Consider the following 14,112-nt stretch of genomic DNA (forward strand, 5'->3'; position numbering starts at 1 on the left):
AGCATCTTAAAAGAATTATGCACCATGAAGAACTGGGATTTGTCCTAGGAATCTAAGGTTAGTTGAGTTCAACATGAGATCCATGTCATACACCTATTAATAAAATAAAGGACCAAAACCGCATGATCATGTCAATAGACGCAACAGAGACATCTGACAAAATTTCAACATCCTTTTCATGCTAACACTCAACAAACTAGGAATTGAAGGGAATTTCCTCAATCTACTGAAGAGCCTCTTAAAAATCCATAGCTACCATCATATTTAATAGTGAAAGACTGGACGCTTTCCCCCTAAAATCAAGAACACAAAGATGTCTACTCTTGCAACGTCTATTTGCCACTGCACTGAAGGGTTCTAGCAGAGGCAATTAGGTAAGAAAAAGCAACCAGAAGCGGGGGGGGGGGGGGGGGGGGGGGCGGGGCGGGGGGAGAACTATGTCTATTTGCAGATGACATCACTTCACATATAGAAAATACTAAGGAGTCCACTAAAAAACCATTAGAACTACGAAATGAGTTCAGCAAGTCTGCAGGATACAAAACCAATACACAAAAGTCAGTCATGTTTCTATACCCTAGCAATGAGCAATTCAAAAATATTAAGAAAACGATTCATTTAGAATAGTATCAAAAAAATAAAGTAGGAATGAATTTAACAAAAAAGTACAAGACTTACACATTGAAAAATAACAATAAGCCACCAAAAGAAATTAAAGACTTAAACATCACATGTTCATAAATTAAAAGACTTAATTATTAATTATTAAGATGGTACTGTTTGCCCCAACTGAGTCAGGTGCCCGTTTTGCAGAAATTGACAAGCTGATCCTAAAATTCATGTGGAAATTCAAGAAGCCCAGAATAGCCAATATAATCTTGAAAAGCAAGAAAAAGAAAAAAACATTGGAGTACTTAAACTTCCTGATTTTCTGCCTTACTACAAAGCTACAATAATCAAGTCGGTGTGGTACTGGTATGCAGATGGAGGTATAGATCAATGAAACAGAACTGAGAGTCTATAAATAACCTCTTACATTAATGGTCAGTTGATTTTCAACAAGAATGTCAAGAACTTCTAAAGGAAAGAACAGCCTTTTCAACAAATGGTGGTGGGACAACTACATACCTGCGTGCCAAAGGTGGAAGCTGGACCCCTACCTCTTTCCATATTTTTACAAAGTCACCCAAAATGTATCAAAGACCTAACTATAAGAGTGAAAACTACAAAACGTTTATAAGAGAACATAGGCAGAATCTTCATGACCTTGAATTAGGCAGTGTTCTTTTAGATAGCAAAGCAACAGCAAAAGTAGGAAAAAATACATAAATTGGAACTCATCAAAATTGAAAGCTTTGTGCTTCAAAAGCAATCATTAGGGGAGTGAAAAGACAACCCACAGAATGGGAAAAATATTGGTTAATCATAATCATATATCCAATAAAGGACTTATATCCAGAATACATGAAAAACTCTTACAACAACAAAAATAACCCAATTAAATAACGGGTAAAGGGTTTGAATAGATATTTCTCCAAAGAAGATATGCAAAATGGCCAATAAGAATGTAAAAAGATGCTCAACATCATTAGTTATCAGGGAAATGCAAATCGAAACTACAATGAGATATCATTTCATACCCATTAGGATGGCTATAATAAAAAAGACAATAAGCTTTGCTGAGGATGTAGAGAAATTAGAACCTTCATACATTGCAGGTAGAAATGTAAAATGGTGCTGTTGCCTTGGGAAACAGTTTGGCAGGTTTCTTAAAAACCTAACATAATGATCATAAGATTCAGTAATTTACGCCTAGATTTATGCCCAAGAGAACTGAAAATATGTCTACATAAAAATTTGTACACAGTCATAGCAGCATAATTCATAATAATAGCCAAAGAGTGGTAACACCCCAATGTCCACCAACTGATGAATAAAATCTGATGTCTCCATACAATGGAACATTATTCAGCCACGAAAAGGAATGAATTACTGGAGAGTGACATCAGCAAGATGGTGGACTAGGAAGCGACAGGTCCTCCTTTCCCTGTAAAGATGCTAAGTTGACAACAATACACAGACCAGAAAACATCTGTAACAACACTAGATACCACCTGAGAAACTACAGTATCCAGGCCATTGTAAAACCAAGAAGGAATTCCTGCAAAAGGGTAAGGAAAATTCACATTAGTGCGCTTGTTCATGCCCCTCTATGTGGCATAGTACAGAACAACTAGGGAAATCCCTGCTCCTCCCTCAGGTTAGAAACAAAGGAGTAAACTATGTATTCAACATTCTGGCTTATCTGGGGGCAACTTGAAGGACTGGTTTCTGCTTTCCTTGAATCAAAGCACTCACAGAACCAACACCAGAATTTGTAAGCTGCTGAAAACACAGGCAAGCATCACAGTAGAGCAGACACCAAAAGGAACAAGAGGTCAAAAAAAAATTAAAAATTCAGGGGTCTTAGAACCTACAGCTACGCTGATTGGTAAAGATTGGTATGCAGAAACAGAGAGATGGCCGTTTTGTTGTTGTTGTTTTCCAAATGCCCAAATTTCAGCAAAAAAAAATTATGTGTGTGTGTGCGCACATGTGTGTGTGATCATACAAAGAGACAAAAAAAAAAATAGAGATAAATCAAAGAAATTAAATAAAACTTCACAAACCAACCCTAAAAAAAATGCAAATCTATGAGCTACCTGACAAAGAATTTAAAATAACTGTTATAAAAATAGTGAGCTAAAAGAGAACACAAACAACTAAACTAAATCAGGAAGTCGTGCATGAACAAAATGAGAATATCAACAAAGAGAGAAACTAAAAAAAAAAGAACCACATTTTGGAGCTGAAAAATACAATAACAACTAAAAAATTCAAAACAGGGGTTCAACAATAGACTTGATCAGGCAAGCAAATGTGAAAACAGGCCATTTGAAATTACGGAGTTAGAGAAGGAAAAAAAAGAGTGAGCAAGCCTAAGGAACTAAGGGAACACCATCAGAGGCACCAATATACATATTAAGAGAATCTCAGAAGAAAAGAAAGGGTCAGAGAGTTTATTTGAAGAAAAACAGCTTTAAAAAACCCTCCCCAAATCTGAGGAAAGAAGCAATCATACACATTCGAGAAGCTAAAAGAAACTCAACTACAATAAACCCAAAGCAAACTACACCACAACACATTATAATCAAATTGTCTAAAGTCAAAGAAAGAGAATCTTGAAAACATCAAGTGAAAAGCAATTCATCACATAAAAAGAAACTTCCATAAAATTATCAGATTTCTCAGCAGAAACTTTGAAGGCCAGAAGAGAGTGGTCTGATAAAGTGCTAAAAGAAAAAAACTCAACCAAGAATACTGCATCTGACAAAACTATCATTCAAAAATGAAAGAGAAATTAATACCTTCCCAGATAAACAAAAGCTAAGGGAGTTCATTACCTCTAGACCTCCTGTACAAGAAATGCTAAAAGCATTTCAAGTTGAAATGAAATAATGGTAGATAGCAACATGAAGCTGTATGAAAATATGAGGCTCTCCAATAAAGGTAAATACATGAACAAATGCAGTAACTTCTACTATTCTGATTTTGGTGCATAAAATTTAAATGGCAAAAAACTGTTTAAGTAACCATTAATTCATATCAATAGGTACAAAATATTTAAAGATGTATTTAGTGATGTCAGTAACAGTGCATAGAGTGGAGCTGTAAAGGGGAATTTGTATGCAATTGAAGTTATGAGTTTAAAAAAGAATGCTATAATTTTCGGATGTTTAATTGCAGTGGTAACCAGAAAGAAATATCTATAGAATATACACAGAAGGAAATGAGAAAGAAATCAAATCATATTACTATAAAAATCGATGAAGCAGAAAGGAAGGCAGTAAGAGAGGAAAGGAGGAATAATAAAGCTACAGAACATAGAGAAAACAATGAAAAATAGCAGTAATAAGTTCTTCCCTATCAGTCATTACTTTAAATGTAAATGTATTAAATTTCCCAATCAAACACAGAGAATGACTTAATGGATTAAAAAACTGTTACCCAATTATAGGCCTTCAACAAGTGACTTTAGATATAAGGACGAACATAGGCTGAAAAGGTGGAAAAAGATATCCATACAAATGGTAACCAAAAAAGTAGAAATGGCCATACTAAAACTGGACAGACTTTAAATCAAAAACTGTTGCAAAAGACAAAGAAATACATTTTAGAATATTTTGTTTGTTTGTTTACAAAAGGTCCATTGGCCAAGAAGATATATCAGGTATAAATATTTTTTTTCACCAAACCTCAGAGAAAATTTTGATATAATCGAAGGGAAAAACAGACTCAACACAATACTAGTAAGCATACTCCCCACTTTCACAATAGTGGATAAAACCACCAGACAGAAAATCAATAAGCTGTTAAATGGAAGAATTAAACACCATAAAGCAATCAGACATAACAGCTATATATGGAACACTTCACCCAATTACAACAGAATGCACATTCTTCTCAGCTGCACATGGTACATTCTCTGGAATATACCACATTTTAGGCCATAAAATAAGTCTTACAAATTCAAGAAGACTGAAATCAAACAAGGTCTCTCTTTCCATCACAATGGAAGGGAACTAGAAGTCAATAGTTCAAGGAAAACTGGAAAATCCACAAATATGTGAAAATTAAACTAATACACTCTTAAAAGAATCAATGGGTCCAAAAATTTACGAGAGAAATTCAGAAATATCTTGAAACAAATGAAAATTAAAACACAACATACTAAAACTATGGCATGCAGTGAAAACAATGCAAACACATGTGTATAGATGTAAATGAGTACTATGAAAACACAGAAAGATCTCAAATTAACAACCTAAATTAATACCTCAAGAAACTAAGAAAATAAAAAATTAAACCCAAAGATAGTAGAAGGAAGGAAATAAACCTTAGAGCAGAGATCAACTAAATCAAGAACAGAAAAACAGAAAAAAAATGAAATTAGACTTTTAAAAGATTAACAAAATTGACAAATCATTAGCTAGATTTACCAAGGAAAAAAGAAGACTCAAATAACAAAAATGAGAAATGATGGAGTGAGCATTACAACCAATACCACAGAACTAAAAAGGATTGTAAGAGAATACTATGAACAATTGTACACCAACAAATTGGATAACCTAAAAGAAATAGGTAAAATCCTGAAAACATTTAACTTGCCAAGACTGAATCATGAATAGAAAATCTCCACAGACCAATAATAAGTAAGGAGATTCATTCAGGAAAAAAGAGAAGGAGAGGGGAGGAGAGGGGAGGGGAGAGGGAGGGAAGGAAGGAAGGAGAGAAGAGAAGAGAACAGAACAGAACAGAAAAAAAAGAAAGAAAGAAACAAGCCCAGATGGCTTCACTAGTGAATTCTACCAAACATTTAAAGAAGTAACATCAATCCTCTTGAAACTCTTCCAAAAAAATTTAAGAGGGGTACAATTCAAAGTTCATTCTCTGAAGCCAGCATTACTCTGATACCAAAGCCTTACAAAGACACTACAAGAAAATAAAACTATAGACCAATATTTCTGATGAATATTGATGCAAAAGTCCGTAAAATACTAGCAAATGGAATTCAACAGAACATTAAAAGGATTATACCTTACAACTAAGTGGGATTTATTCCTAGACTGCTAGGATGGCCCAAACTACAAAAATTAATTGATGTAATAACCACATTAATAGAATGAAGGGCCAAAACCACATGGTCATCTAATAGATGCAGAAAAGCATATGAGAAGATTCAATATCATTTTCAATATCATAAAAAAAAAATCAATCAACGAAGTGAAAATAGAAACTACCACAACGTAATAAAGACCATATATGAAAAGCCCACAGCTATCATCATAATCAGTGGTGAAAGGCTGAAAGTGTTTCCTCTAAGATTAGGAACAAGGCAAGGATGCCTTCTCTTGCTACTTTTATTCAACAAAGTACTAAAAGTCTTAGCAAGAGTACTTAGGGGGAAAAAAAGAAATAAGAGAAAGAAAGATGAAGGAGGGAAGGAGGAAGGAAGGAAGGGAGAGAAAGAGAGAAAAAGAAAAAAGGAAGGAAAGAAAAAAGAAAAAGTATCCAAACAGGAATAGCTGAAGTAAAATAATCTTTGTAGATGTCATAATCTCATATGTAGAAACTCTAAGATTCCATACACACAATAAAACCTGTTAGAATAAACAAATTCAGCAAAATTCCTAAACACAAAATCAACGAACAAAAACGGTAGCATTTCTATACTGTAACAATGAACACTTTGAAAAGGAAATTAAGAAAGCAATTCCATTTATAACAATATCAAAAAGAATACTTAGGAATAAACCTAGCCAAGGAGATAAAATATATATACTGAAAATCATAAAACATAGCTGAAAGAAATTTTAAAAAATACAATTAAATGAAAAGATGATCTATGTTTAAGAATTAGACAACTTAATATTGTTAAATGCTTATACTACTCAAAGCAATTTACAAGTTCAATGCAATTCCTATCAAAATCCCAACAGCATTTTTTTTGCAGATGGAAAAATTCATTCTCAAATTCATGTAGAGTCTAAAATGATCTTGCCTAGCCAAGACAATTTTGAATTAAAAAAAAAAGTTGAAGGATTCACACTTCCTTATTTCAAAACATATTACAAAGCTACAATAATCAAAACAGTATGGTATTGGCCTAAAGCAGGCAAATAGACCAATGGAATAGAATAAAAATTCCAGAAATACACTCTCACGAATATGGTCAAATAATCTTAAACTAGAGTGCCAAGATCACTCAATAGGGAAAAGAGAATATGCCCGATCCCAACTGATCTTAGAAGCTAGGCAAGGTTGGGCCTGGTTAGTACTTGGATGCGAGACCACTTAGGAAGACCAGGCGCTGTAATCTCTTCAATAAATTTTTGGGAAAAATAAATACCCATATGGAAAAGAATGAACTTTGACCCTCATCTTACACCATATAGAAATTTAATTCAAAATGAATTAAATATATAAACATAAGACCTAAAACTATAATAGTTCCAGAAATAAACACAAGTGAAAAGCTTCATGACATTGGACTTGGCAATGGTTTACTGGATATGACACCTAAAGCACAGGCTACAAAACATACACAAATAGGACTACATCAAACTTAAAAACTTATGTGTGTCAAAGGACACAATCAACACAGTGAAAAAGGCAACTTATGGAAAGGGAGAAAATATTTGCAAATCATATCTGACAAAAGGGGTTAATATCCAGAATATAAGAAGTCTTACCAATCAACAAAAAACCATAAAACTTGATTTAAAAAAGGGCACAAGACTTACATAGACATTTCTCCAAAGATATACAAACGGCCAACGACCATATGAAAAGATGCTCAACATCACTTATTATCAGAGAAATGTTAATCAAAATAAATTAGATATCACCTTTCACCTATTAGTATGAGTAAGATACAAGAGAAAATAACAAACATTGGCAGGGATGTGGAGATGTTGGAACTTGCAGACTGTTGATGGGATCGTAAAATCATTGCAACCATTGTGGAAACAATATGGAGTTTCCTCGAAAAATCAAAACCTTCTAGCGATCCCACTTATGGATATATACTCAAATGAATTGAAAGCAGGGACTCGAAGAGATATTTGCGCACCTATGTTGATAGCAGCACTATTCGCAATAGCCAAAATGTACGGAATATTATTCGGTCCTAAAAAGGAAGGAAATCCTGTCCCATGCTACAACATGGATGACCCTTGAGGACATTATACTAAGTGAACTATGCCAGCCACAAATAAAACAAATATTATGTTTCCACTTATATGAGGTATCTAAAGTAGTCAAATTCATTGAAATAGAAAGTAGAATTATATTTACTAGGTCTGGCGGGAGGAGGTAAAAGGAGTTGCTGTTTAACGGATATTTTCACAACAATGTGAAAACTGTATTGTACAGTTAAATGGTTGGTTTTTGTTGTTGTTGTTTTACAACAAAAAAAGAATGCACCAAATGCTGGAGAGAATGAGGAGTAATAGGAACTCTCACTCATTCCTGGTGGGAATGCAAAATGGTATAGCCACTTTAGAAGGTAGTTTACCCAAAGTAATTGAAAACTCATGTCTATACAAAAACCTGCACATGGATGTTTACAGCAGCTTTACTCATAATTGCCAAAGCTTGAAGGCAACCAAAATGTCCTTCAGTAGGTGGATGGATACATAAACTGTGGTACATCCAGACCATGGAATATTATTCAGTGCTAAAAAGAAATGAGCTATCAAACCATGAAAACACATGGAGGAATCTTAAATGCACATTACTAAGCGAAAGAAGCCGATCTGAAAAGGCTACATACTGTAGGATTCCAACTATTTGACATTCTGAAGGCAATGTCAAATTCATTGAAATTTGAAGACAAAATGATAGAGATCAATAAAAAGATCAGTGGTGGAGGTGAAGTTGGGGGATTAACAGGCAGAGCACAGAGGATTCTTAGAGCAGTGAAAATACTCTGAGAGGTGTTATGAGGATGGGTATATGCCATTAACGTTAGATCATAGACCGGATCACACACCAGACACAAGAGGACATGTATTTTATGATTCCATTTATATGAAATGTTCATATTAGTCATTCATGGAGACAGAACTAGATTAGTGCTTAGAGCCTTGAGGAAGAAGGAATGCGGGGTGACTGGAGATAGAGGTTTATTTTAGAGATTGTAAAAATGTTCTGGTTAGATAGTAGGTATGGTATGAACTCTGTGAATATACTAAAAACCACCAATGTGTGTACTATAAAAGAAAATAAGTAAACAAAAAAATTGAAGGCGAAATCAAGATATTGTCATATAAATGGAACCTGAGAGCCTCTGTTGCCAATAGTCCTGAACTACGAGAAATGCTCAGAGACATTCTTCACTCTGAAAGGGAGTGGTAGCCGAGTGACATTCAGATCTACAGAAAGGAACGATGAGCACTAGAAATTAGAAATATGTCCAATAGCAACACAACCATGACAGGAATAAATTCAATGAAACATATTTAAGACATTTTGCTGACAATAACAAAGCACAACAAAGAAATTAAATAAGATCTCGGAAATAGATAAATCGTGTTTATTAATTGGAAGATTCCATGCTTCCAGCTCCAAGTAATACAAACCCCGCTTTCGAGAACCATAAAAACAAGGACATTTATCACCTCAATGAGAGCCGCCCAGAGGGAAGCTCGACTTCACCAGCCCTACTCTGTCCTCTCCTTGGAAGCCTCATATCCGCCCCCCCCCCCCTCAAGACCCCATCAGAGAAAATCCATCTCTCAGGGGCAAGAAAACCTTTTCCAGAACGTCGCTCCTCCCAGCGTGCCGCTCCCGGTCCATCGCCCAGCTGGGACACTGGCCTGTTTCCAGCGGTCACTGATTCGAGGGGTCAGAACGCATGGAGAGGCTTAGGCTGATCCTTTAGGGTGAATGAGTTTTGAGGAAGCCACCCCAACCACCACCTCCAGGACAATGTTCACTGTGTCATCTAATGCTCTCTTTACCCGGATCTGTACCTTCCTCTGGTCTCTCTTCCTGGAGAACCTGGTGAGCGCCTGCTCTGTGACGCCGCAGGAACGGGAACGCGGATGGAGCCCCGTCTGCTCCTGCTTCTAGGAAGCCCAGAGCGTCTTCGCTTGCCGTCCTCCGCCAGCCACTGCACCGAAGGACCCTCCGTAGGAATTATGTGTGCCGTCATTACCTTGCCTCCATCTAATTTCCTACCTCCATTTCCCCCTTTTCCTTATTTCCTCAACAGTCATTGGTCATAAAGAAGAATAAAGTTTATTCTGCAAAGGCTCACCAAGAGCAGACCCTGGCCGTTTGGAGGCACTGACCTAGCTACAAAGGCCAGGGGCTGCAGGGAGCTGCAAGCCCAAGACCTGAACCATCTCCAAAGGCCCGGTGGGGATGCTGTTTGTTCAAACTAAGGGGTTCATGGCAAAGCATCAAACTAAAGGGTGTGTCAAGTGAATGGCGGAGCATTTACTATCCCAAGAGCCTGCTGAGTCCAGGATTTACCTGGGGACTTGCACCTGGGGAGATTGCAGGCACCCACTCAGTCGTCCAACAGTGTGGATCGCGTGTACTAAGGAGCCTTAACCTGAAATGGTTTGGCCTCTTCCCATATCTGTCCCCAAGTCCTTCACTTGGAAGCAGCTCCCTGAAGAACATTAGGCCTAATTCCACAACTTTTTAGCTACCCTCATGTGTTTCATTCTGATATTTGGTCCTGAGCTTCACTCCTTTCTGCTCTTTCCCACAGTGTTCTCGGTGGAGGTGGCGGTGGCCGGGTAATCTCCCAGGCAGCTTCGCCCTCCCTCTTGCCTGCACTGACCCTCAGGATGGGGTGGAGATGGCCTTCTGGGGCCAACTCTCACGCTGTGCGTTCCTTTGCCATCTGGCTTCTTGACTCTCAGGAACTACGGGTTCCCCCCATCCCCCCAGCAAGCTCACAGCCTAAGTGGATGAGCAGGGTGTGCAGTGCCCGGCCCCCATCCAGGCAGGCCCCCTCCACTCGCCGATCTACCCTGAATGGAGACACACTCTGAGGAAGGGGAGAGGCTGACATTCCTCAGAAAGGCTAGTCTCTCCCACTCCTCGCTGTTCAGACACTGGGGTTAAGCACAGTACATGTCGAAGGCAGAAGGGCTGGGTGGGAAACTGGCACCTCCCTGTGAGCCCGTGTGCAGGGTCTGCCCTGACCGCTTCGGCTCCTGACTCACAGGCTGGAAAGAATCTGTACTTTGACTCCACTTTGGGCCTTTGCCAGATTTCAGGACAGCAGGAAATGAACGCTGCACGGCACATCCTATGAGGGACACAGTCTCTGTCATAGCCGAGCCATCTGAACAGTCAGACAGTCACTGGTTCAAACACACTTGTCAGCTGAAGGATCTTTAGCGAGGCCCTTAATCTCTCTGGGCCTCTGTCTTGTCATCTTTAAAATGCCTGCCTCTTTGGGGAGTTATAATACCTTGACACATGGCATTAACAAACGATTTTCCCCTTTTGCTGTCCTCATTATTTGCCTCTGCTAGGGCTGGTGCCTGTGGTGGGGGCAGCTGCACCTCGCTGTGTGCCAGATCACACCAAGGACCCTCTGCAGCTGGGCAGCTGGAAGAGGATCCTATCCAGAAGAATGTAAATCTGGTCCTTCTTCACCACTGTATGTATGCCTTACTCTGACTCTAGCAATGAAACATTTGAAACTGCACGAAGAGAAAAGAAACAGCATAATATTTACTCTTCAGTACTTCCATTGTTACTCAGCCCAGCCCACCTGACTCCATCCTCTACCCCGAACACTGGGCCTTCCAGAGAAGGCTGATCAACAGACCAGACGCAGCTGAGGGGATAAAGTGCTGGCTGGAGACATAGGAACGAAGGAGAGAAAAGAAAAGTCTCAGCCAATCTCCTTCATGACTGCAGACACAAAACGCCTAGACACATATTAACAGAGAGAATTCAACATCAGATTAAAAATATAATTTCTTTCAACCAAGTTGGGATTGTCTCAAAATGTAACTAAATTTATATATATATATATATATATATATATATATATATATATATGAATGTATTGGACTAGTAGATGTTTGGTAAAACACTACTAGTACAATCTTGTTGAAAAAGCATGTGTTACATATATATGTTTTTCAAGTACTCTTGTACTTTAATCTTTCAAACCAAAAGCAGAACTTATATTTAAAGATAAAACCCTAGAGACTATGCTATTTAAATCAAACAAAACAAGGATGCCTGCTAGTACCATTACCCCTTAACAGTGTTCGGGAAGTTCTGGGCAATGCATTAGGATATGAAACAGGAAGGGGCAAAAAATATCAAGAACAACAGTTTACAGATGACTGTCATTTACTTGTTCCTTAATTCACCAAATACACATTCCGAACCCCCTCTATGTCCCACACCATTCAAGGGCTCAGAATGAGGGGGGCAGGAGCAGAGGTTTAAAAAGTACAAACAATAAAGAATGGACCTTAGAGAAAACTAAAGCAGCTGACAAAGTGACAGAGGGGAGGGAGCCATTCTACAGCAGGTGGTCAGCCTACGAGAGGAAGGGATATTTGATCAGAGCTTGAAAGGTACAAAAAAGCAGGCCATGGGGCTACTGGGCAGTATTCCAGCTCGGGGGAGCAGTGCGGACAAGGGCAAGGGCCCTGGGACAAGGGCGAGGTCAGCAAGCTGACACTCTAACAGGCACTGTGGCCCGGGAATAGTTGGGGGAAGGGAAAGGGCCGAGACAGGGCCAGGAAGCAGGCAGGGAGTCAGATGTTGAGGGCAGAATAATGGGTCCCAAGATGGCCATGTCCTAATAATCCCTGGAGTCTGTGACAATGTTAGGTTACTTGGCAAAGGAGAATTAAGGTTGCAGATGGAAAAATGGTTCCCAATCAGCCGACCTTGAGATGGGGAAATTGTCCTGGATTATCTGGGTGGTCCCAAGGCAATCATAAGTGTCCTTACATGTGAAAAAGAGCCACAGTAAGATACCACCTCACACTGATCAAGATGACAATAATTTTAAAAAATAAATACATAAAAGAGTTGGTGAGGATGTGGAGAAACTGGATTCCTGTTGCCCCCACACTGTTGGTGGGGATGTAGAGTGGGGCGTCAACTACGGAAAAGGGTATGGCGGTTCCTCAGAAAAATCAAAAATGGGATTACCATTGGATCCACAATTCCACTTCTGTGTATACATACAAAAGAATTGAAAGCAGGGTCTTGAAGAGAGATCTGTACACCCATGCTTGTAGCAGCACTATTCACAATGGCTTGAATATGGGAGCAAACCAGGTGTCCATTGTCAGATGAATGGACAAGCAAAATGGGGTGTATACATACAACGGAATATTATTCAATCTTGAAAAGGAAGAAAGTTCTGACATACACTTTAACACAGATGAACCTTGAGGACATTATGCTAAGTGAAATATATTGGTCACAAAAAGACAAATACTGTATGTATGATTCCACTTACATGAGAGACAGGGCAGTCAAATACACAGAGACAGAAAGTAGAATGGTGGTGGCCAGGGGCTGGGGGGAGGGAGGAATGGGGAGTTATGGTCTAATGGATATAGAGTTTGGGTTTTACAAAATGGGAAGAGTTATGGAGATGGATGGTGGTGATGTCTACCGAAATACATGAGTATATTTAATACCACTGCACTATATACTTAAAAATGGTCAAGATGGTAAATTTTATGTTATGTGTATTTTACCACAATAAAAAAATGTGAACTCCCTTGCCATAAAACCTTTAAAAAAAAAAAAAGTGAAATAGAGACAGAAGAGTTAGTGTCAGAGCAATATGAGACTGACTCGAGTGGCATTGCTGGCTCCGAGGATGGAAGGGAGCCGCGAGCCAGCAGCCTCTACAAGCTGGAAAAGGTGAGAAAACAGGTTATCCCCTAAAATCTGCGGAGGGGAACATAGCCCTACTGATACCTTGATTTTAAGCCAGTGAGACTCATTTTAGACTCATTTTAGACTTCAGACCTCCAGTGTTTTTAAGCTGCTAGTTTGTGTTAATTTGTTACATTAGCAATAAGAAACTAATATAATGGTGGATTATACTGATTAATTTTCAAATATTGAACTAGCATTGATTGCATCCTGGGAGGAAAAATCATTTATGGTATATAATTCCTTTATAGACAGATAAATTCTCTTTGCTAATGTATGGTTAGGAGTTTTCGCATCTATATTCATGAGGGATGTTAGTCTGCAGATTTCTTTTCTGCACTATTGTTGTGTAATTTGGTAGCAGGTTAATGCTGACTTTAGCAGTGCTGAGAGAGAACTCCGTAGCACTAAACACATAAGAATGTTTCAAATCAATGTAAAACCTCACAGGTAAGCTCCCTCAATTCATAAAAAGGCCTGGGAAGCATTCCCTGAAAGAAACAGTGTAGTATTAATATTGAATTCTTCAGATGTTTGGTGTCTAGTTAAGCTATTGGATCTGTACATTTCTTTTATAGGATTGAAAACTAGAGATTCAATATCTCTAATAGTTATAGGGCT

Source organism: Rousettus aegyptiacus, unplaced genomic scaffold (genome assembly GCF_014176215.1).
Source record: "Rousettus aegyptiacus isolate mRouAeg1 unplaced genomic scaffold, mRouAeg1.p scaffold_m13_p_12, whole genome shotgun sequence".
NCBI lineage: Eukaryota > Metazoa > Chordata > Mammalia > Chiroptera > Pteropodidae > Rousettus > Rousettus aegyptiacus.